Source organism: Phaethon lepturus, unplaced genomic scaffold (assembly GCF_000687285.1).
Source record: "Phaethon lepturus isolate BGI_N335 unplaced genomic scaffold, ASM68728v1 scaffold11778, whole genome shotgun sequence".
Classification (NCBI taxonomy): domain Eukaryota; kingdom Metazoa; phylum Chordata; class Aves; order Phaethontiformes; family Phaethontidae; genus Phaethon; species Phaethon lepturus.
Window position 1 is genome coordinate 52494 of NW_010555556.1, and position 8529 is coordinate 61022.

Below are 8529 nucleotides of genomic sequence, written 5' to 3' on the forward strand. Positions count from 1 at the left end.
CCAGTTAAAAATGAAAACACACATTAGCTAAGAGGAGAGAAACAGGCTGAAATTGGAAGTGACCATTTTGTGTTTGATGTTATTCAGAGGAGCCTGTTCTTCATTTAGGACATTAATAGTTGTAACAGAAGCTGTAATATTTCAACAACAGTGGTGATTAGGAGCAAAGAGGCAGCTAATCTCCATCTAAAAAGAGCTAACTAGCCCGTCCTTTAGCCCCCACCACACTGTCACATTTAAATACCATGAATATTCACTGCTTGGCACCCAGCTGGCAGCTGAGCTGTTTTGACACAAAAACCTTCAAACTCAAAGAGTTTTTAATCAGTCTGCAAGAGAGAGAAGAAGAAAGTGAGAAAAAGAAATAGGAACAGAGAAAATGAATCAATGAGTTCAACAGAGAGGGGGGTACCCAAATCCGGTTAACCCCTTCCCTGCTCTGCAGCAAGAAGCACTGACTCTGCAGCTCTGCAGCCCTCTCCCAGGCTGCAGGGGATGGAGAAGGGGCACCCCATCCCTCCTGGATTCCCCATTTCTGCTAGGTGCTGCATCCCACCCTGGAGACCCATACACCCAGGCATCCCATCCCACCTGAGTGTCCGGTCCCCCTGGCTGCCCAGTTTTCTATGGCTGCCCCGTTCACCCTCACTACCCCATCCCACCCCAATGCCCCTTGCCCCGGGCACCCCACCCCACCTGCCTTCCCATACGATGAATGCATCTCCACCTGCTGCCTTTGCTTGTTTCCTGGTGCAGGGTTTTTTTACTCTCACCCTTGGCTGTGTTTGTGACTGGTTACCAATATGCTTCTGTTACAGGCAGTACAGTTTCACTCACAATATGTGATGTGCTTTAGAGCAGCCAGTCTTTGCCTGCAAAGAGTTTTCATCTCAGAAGGAAGTTTGGCAGGGTTAACAGCTGCCCTCTCCAATATCCTTGTTGGAGTCTCAGAGTTGCCTACAGCCCACACAAACCCCTTTGCTTCAGTTTTTGCAGCAGGATGAACCACGCAGCTGCAAATGCAGAAAATCTTGCCTTGTCCTGCAACAAAGAACCCCGCAATACCCGGAACAGTCCTGTATACACAACTGCATTTCTGTCCAAGTAGCCTGAGCACACAAAACAGAGTTTATGCAACTTCATGCTGCTATGTCAGCTTTGGGCTCGTTGTGGTGGACAGTTTATACCTGATTTGGCAGGAAAGTAGGATGGCATCGGCAGACTGTACCCAGTCTACCACAACGCCTTGCCGTGTAAAACTGACTTGTCTACATTTTCTAAATGTGTTTAACTTGGTGGAGTGAGTTTATGCTGGATCCAAGCTTCGTGTCATATGGCTGTGGCATTTTTGATCTAATACTGGGAACCACAAAGTCAGATTTATTTTATAATCAAACCGCAGCCTAAGTCTCAAAACTTTGTGGCCCAGACTGCAGACCTCAATCACATGTGGGAAATCTGTACTTGCACCTCGGCTGGCTGCGTGTTCAGGGCACATTGGGGACTTTTCTAACCCACTGTGTCTTCCGTGAGTCTGTCGTGCACTTAAATTACTCATAAGGTTGTCTCATCTGCCTTCAGGGTCTTTAACACTGAGATGCAGCTCAAAAGCCAATGTCCTCATTCCCTTAAGGAAATCCCAGGGAGAAGTGAAGTATAGAAGCCTGGAACTGATTTAGGGAGATCATTATGGCCACTGCAAAGGACACTAGTTTCCAGGAGGTGTCTGAATGAGGTGGTATTGTGCAGACCTTCAGAAGCGGGCCAGGGCTGAAGGGAGGCATTGCAGATGGAAACAAGACAGCAGTTGCTGGAAATGCAGCCAGTGAGGAAAATAAGCAGCTAGCACTGGAGGAGCCAAGTGGGTAGCTCCATGCTATTGGCAGCATAACAGAAGACCTGGTGGGTGAATAAAAAAAAAAGATCAGGGTCAGGGAGGAGCTTGAGTGCCCTGTTCTATGGCGTGATGGAAAGGGTGCCACAGTGGAGCGACTGAGAGGGAGCGATGTGGTGGCAATGCTGTGTGAGTCAGATCTGCACTACTCTGATCTGTCTGGAGTGGAGGTGGAGCATTATGGATGTCGGGGAAAGACCACAAGGAGAAATTAATGTAACCAAGATGGGAGATGAGAGGTTGGGAGCAGGTTTTTCCTGTGTGGGTTCCCCAAATCTGAAGCTAGTGTAAGATTTATTAAGAGTTACTGAAGCTGTGGTGACTTTTACTGAATACAGTATGGAACTCCTTTGGGAGGAAGAAGCAGAAAGATTTGGGTTCCACAATTCATTAGTGCTCTCAAGATCCTCTGATGCTCTCCAGACTCAGAGCTCACCCAGCACTTTAAAATTTACAAGCGTGCACACAATAGCCAAATGTGCTTTGTAATCTATTCCCAGGCAGCAGCCAAAGTGGCTTTTGCATAGATTGGTACTTACTCTATTCAAGTTGATAATTATTTTGAATGGAATACTCCCCATGAAGCATGCCTGGAACGGCATCAAACCCTATGGGCTGTGGGAGGCACATCCATCAGCTGTACTCGGGGATGTATTCTGGAAAGGCTCACAGCTGGATAGGAGGATTCATTTTCCTATACACTTAAATGAGAAAATAGCATGCGCTTTTCTTCAGTCTCTTCTTGCCAACATCTGGCCACTACTTACAATGAATTTGCACGGTTGCTATGAACTGTATCTGGGCATGCTTCCTTTGCCTGTGGAAAAATGTGGGAATCTAATCATTCAGTACAAAAACAAGGTGTTGCAGCTAATACGTGTCTCGAAGACCCTGAGGACATGGATTTGGAATGTTTTAGAGGAGGTGGATCAAAAGTATTTTACTCAACATTCACCTACAGTTTTCTGTTGCCTGACTCCCATCATATTTACATATAGTTAACGTGTTCTGTATTAGGTAAGGAAAATCCAGGCTGAGCAGCAGGTAGCAGAGGTGTGGAACCAGCAGCACTCACTCACCTGAGTCTGCCCTCTCCCCAGCCTGCGTGGGGGGGGCACGGTGCTGTGGTGGTCATGCTGGGGTGGGGCTCAGATTAGACATAAAACAGAAGTTGTGGCCATCTGTGGTCATTAAAATTCCATGACACCTTTTGGTACTGAAGTGGTTGGTGCTAGAAGTAGCCCGCTTGCAATACGGCAGACAAGCCTCATGCAGCCTGGAGAGAGGCCGGCTCGTGAGGTTTGCCGGGTGTGTTTTCAGCCCGTGGTGGAGCACGAGGCTCTGCCTGCCCAAAAGTCACTAATCCCAGAGCCAGGAGCAGAGTAGCTACATCCTTGTGACTAGAAAACATGCTGAGAAGGAAAGAGCTAAGTACGCAGTGTGCAGCATGCTAATAACACGGCCCTGTTGTTCCTGTGACTGGATTTGCTCTCGCTTGGTGGTGCTGGATGGTGCCACATGCGCAGACAAGTCTTATTTGCAGGAGATCCTGAGGATCCTTGCAGCGAGCTGCACTTTGAAATGTAGCTCGACACTTCAAGGCAATTCTGTGAAATAGGAAGGGTCTCAAGCTCTTGTTCTAGGTTGGATCACATCTCTGCAGAGAAATCTAAACTTGAGGTGAAAGCAAAGGCCCTACAGAAAATGAAGTCTAAACCAACAGATAAAGGGGTAGAAAGGGGTGGCAGTGGTGGGGACCTTCCCTGACTGACAGCTTACAGACGCCGTCCTCGGCACTTGCTCTCATCCCTGAGTTGCACTGCTGTGCAGTGACCCAGAGCAGGAACCAATCCGGCTGAAAAATAAACATTTTTTTTTTTCTTGCATTGTTTTTTATCTGGGTCAGTTCTCTGATCTCATTCGCCATGTGCTACACAGGCAGCATGCTGGCATAGCTGATGGTGTGGGGTATAGGCGAGGAAGCAATGGGGAGGGGAAGGGCAGCAGGATTGCTAAAACTGACATAAGCAGCCCTGTTGTCAAAAATGCAACCAGAGGCTGATACCAGAGCCTGCCTGGAGTGCCCTCCTTGGCATCAGGGCTGGCCTGCAGTTTGCACAGAAGGGAGGAGGGGGATAAATGCCTCTCTCAAAAAAGCTGCAGAAATTCTCAAGTAATCAGGGCAAATAATTCCAAAATGCTGCCACTGGGGCTCTGCAGTTGATGGATAAGGATGCTGCAACCTTGTGAAACTTACTGGTGTGGCATCCAGATCCTAAGAAACGTCAGCAGCGCTTAATGTCTTGGTTCCTTCCTGTCTATCCCAGCTCTCTTGCAGAATCGTTTCTTCTCTATCCTCCTCCTCTGGGAGAGAAGAAAAATCTGGTGATTCCCTTTGCTCTTTCCTTGGCACATCCTGTGGGCCAGGGAGCTTGCTCAACACTCCTGGTATTGCCCTCTCTCTTAGGAAGGCGTTGTGTCTGCACCCCAGGGGAAGAGCTGCTTGGTCTGGCGTCGTTGGTGGAATCCCCATGACACTGTCCCGCGCCAGCCGCTGCCCAGGGAGTGAGCACAGCCGCCCTGGATGCTGCACGCCCTTTCTGTCAATGGCTGCTGTATTTCATCTCTCTGTGCTGCTGCTTCCCAGGCAGCATGTGATCCTCTGCGGCATGCTCTGGCTTCTATAGGGAATGGGTTAACACTATAAAACGGTCTTTTTATGGAACCTCTTGGCAACGAAGAAAACTTTCCCATTGCCAGGGTGTTCTTTTTATTCAACAATTTGTTCCCAGAAAGCAACCCATTTAACCAGATTTTCTCTATTAAGGGACTTCAGCTGCATTTGTTGTTTTTTGAGCTTATTCTGTGTGCTGTAAACTGCAAAACAGTGTCCTACAATAGATTTGTCTGAGGGAACTGAAGTGGGTACTGCTGTGATTCTGCCTGCTGTGGGAGCTCCTTGAAAGCCAGATGTCACATTCAAAGAGTAATCTGTGTTTACAAACACATGGCCACACATACTCAACACTTTGAGCAGCCACCAAACTAAAATTCAAATCCTGCAGTTTTTCTTCTCTACCCACCTGCCCTGCACCCAGCCAGAGCAAGAGAAGAAAGTTTCCAGAACTTTAACAGGATCGTCTTTTTTGTTTAGATGAGGAAAAAAGACATTACTGTTTGCAGAGGGCTGAGTTTAACTTCCCTACTGGCGCCTCTCATCTGTAAGTTCTTGCAGACAGAAAAACACCAACTGCTAGCAAGATAATCCAATTTCCTTTCTCTTGCACTCGGAGGAAGACTGCCTATCCCCCCCCCGCCATGCTGGGTTTCAGTCTGGTGAGAACTTCTCCCGACCACTATACCACCAGCAAGATCCATATCAAAGCTTCAGGCCCCCAGGGTTCATTAGAAGGCATTTATTTCTGCATATTCCGGGAGGGGAGGGGGGCGGAGGAGGCAGATAACTTTATTCACAATGCAAATAGGCTGCCCTTACTTTCAACCCTTCCTTCAAACTGGGAGACATTAAAAAAACATGAGCTCTTCTAAAATAATAAATACATTAATTCTGCTGGATTTTATATTACTGGTGCCTCCAGAAGAGTGCCCTGGCACCGTTTGATGGGAAAAGCCAGTGAAACCTGTTAACTCTGCTCTTGCCCTTGCTCCTTGAAATGCTGTTATAAAGTTCAGTTGAGTGGGCTGAACCCATATTAGAGCACTTGGCTTGTTCAAGAAAGATTGTTAGCAGGTAGTTTTTCACAACAGGACTAAGATGCTTCAAGGGATGAGGGGAAGTCAACCCAATTCTCCCTGCAAATTTGAAGCACTAGTTGGTGATTTACTAATGGGGAGCAGTGAGTTATTAAGCTCCTCACAACGCAGCATCCTGCTCCCCTAGTCCGGAGGGAGCCAGCTATTAATAAATCAGAACCCAGTGCTAAGCTACGGGGATAAAAGGATCTACATTAATATGAAAATATTAATAGCTGGAAGAGCAGATTATCATCTAAATGGGTTAAAATGCAATAGCACCATTGTTTAGAAGAAATGACTTGCTTCAAATCTCATTAGAGCTGTAATCATACTAGCAACGGAAGATGACTTCAGACTCTTGAAAACGCTTTGGCTGCTTGGTGAATGTGGCAATCATGCTGGGGGGGTTCAAACATCTGTCCAAGGCTTGCCTTTCCTCCTCAGTGTTAGCTGGACAATCCGCCTGAAGTAAAGAGACCCCAGGTACAACCGAAGGCTCGCAGGAGCCTCAAACATGGTGCTGAGCTTGGGGCCTCATAGCTGTCTTCAAGCTTTTCTCCTGGCTCTTTCTGCACAGGATCCACAGTGGGGTGATCAGCATCCCTGCTCCCAGGTCCCTTGCAGACAATTCTTTCAATTGAATTAAATCTTGCAGGTCTGTGTCCAGCTGAATGGCTTCTGAGAGGGTTTTGTATGAAACAGACTTAAAATCAGGTGAGAAGCCTTCAGCACCTACCCGGTGAAACGTGGTGCGGTTTGCCTTGCAGCTTTTTGCCAACTGCAGGATGCAGGTTCGTGCAGCTTAGCCCACAGCTCACCAGCACTGGCATGGGGACTACTTACCTACGAGGAGACCTGTGCAAGAGCATTGTGTTTAGCTCACAAGAATTGTTCCCAGACTTCATCGTGGGGATAGTTGGCCTAGGCAGTACTGTCACATGGTGACAAACTCAAGAGCCCGGTTTGGTGGTGTAGAATATTTTCATCCTTTTTATTTTAAAACCAGTCAAAATGTCAAATGGCCTGAGATTTCACTAGCAGAGAAGGTTCTGCAAAGAAAATGCAACAGCCATTCCTGATGAGAAGGTCAAAGCCAAAGTCAGAGTGTGCTGCTCAGAGCTGTTGTTTTCCTTTGGCATCTGTGGCACTTCCAGCCTTACTCACCAAGCTAAACTTTCCAGCACATCCTTCAGGGAAGTGCCCAGTCAGGCCAGCGGTCTAGCTCATGTTTGCTTCATCACAGGCCCAGAAAGACCTGTGTATCATAAATAGAGACATTACTAACAAACTATGGCCCAACTGCCTAGGGCAGGCTGGCGAGTAGAGTTTAATCTACTTAAGATATGAAAGATCTTCCATAACACATGGTTTTGATTTTCACAAATATTGAGACTATTCTCTGCATTAATGATAAAGTGGATTAAATGTGCCCCATTTTCCTAGATAATGTCCCTCTGGAGTTTCACTGGGACCAAAGTGGATCCAGCATTTAAACTAAAGAAATCCCTGTTTAGTGTGTGGGAGTCTCTGGAGACGCCACAGATCTGCATTGCAGCTGTGAAATACGGCATCTCCTCTGTTGCTTATCAGAGATCTATGCTTCTCCTGGGAAAATTTTACCCAAAGGATTCAGCCCGTGCCAAATTTTCAACTGGATTTTGTTTGTTTATTTTAAATTTCTTTTTAAACATCTGAAGCCAACAAACTTAAAAATTGCTCTAAATCTATCAACTTGATTTAATCCCTTAAAATAACATAAAAAACATTTAATTCCTCCAGGCTGACAACTTCTATTTCCAAGACTTAGTCTAAAATGGATTTAAATGACTGAAATTCTAAACCCTGAAAAAAGGAGTTTAATTGAAAAGAATCAATGTTTTTCTTTTCTCCTGTGATATTGCACCTGTTCATAGCATCTGATTCACCTGAATTTTAAAATGGTTCATATCAAACATGCATGTGTATGTAAAATGCTGCTCTTCTGACCTTTGTGCCCTGCAGTGACAGGGAACACAGGTACCTGAGGAGCCAGCTCTGCCTCATCTCCTCCTCCATCAGTCCTCCAGGAGAGCTTTCCCCACGTCTATGCTCTCCTCCCTTTTCATGTCTATACTCATTATCATGCAAAAAAAATCAGGGCACGGATGGAGCCAGATATTTTAGGTCCAGAACAACCTCTATTTTTTCCAAGGTTTCTACTATGCTGAAAGGCAGAATTTTGATATGATGCTGTGTGGACCCTGGAGGTAGTGTCTGGCTGCGAATGCAGCTACATCTCCCTCAGCTTCAGGGGTGCTCCAAGTAAGTGGGTGGGCTGGGCTCTATAAATAGTGTGTACTAATCCATACTCCAGTTTATAGAGAGGGATGGTAGAAAACACACAGCTACAATCTAGTCAGGGAATTTATTACTATTAGAACCTTGGGGAGCAGCTCTGCTTACTTCATAGACATCTGTTTGTTGTAAATACTCAGTATCTTGGCAGTACAGGCATTACAGATAAGGATGTCACAGGCCTTTCCAGTCCTAATACAGGGTTGTTCTCCCCAGTGCAGAGGGTCCACAGCTGTGGACACATAGGTACCTATGCATAGGTATCTGCAGCACGTGAAACACTTGGGTGTCAGCAATCAAAATGAAGCCCCCAAAGTGAAACCTCAAAAAAGCATACTCCCCAAGGACCCCCAGTCCTCTGGATAAGACTCACATCAAACTCTACAGGCATTAGATGGACATCTTCTAGTGTATCTCAGCAATAAATATGTTTGTCCTGGAAATAGCTTCACCTGCATCTTTTGAATGAAATCTCTTTGCTTTAGAGAGAGCTAATGGTCAAATATCTGTAGGTATTGGTGCCATGTCATCATCTGGGATCCTGC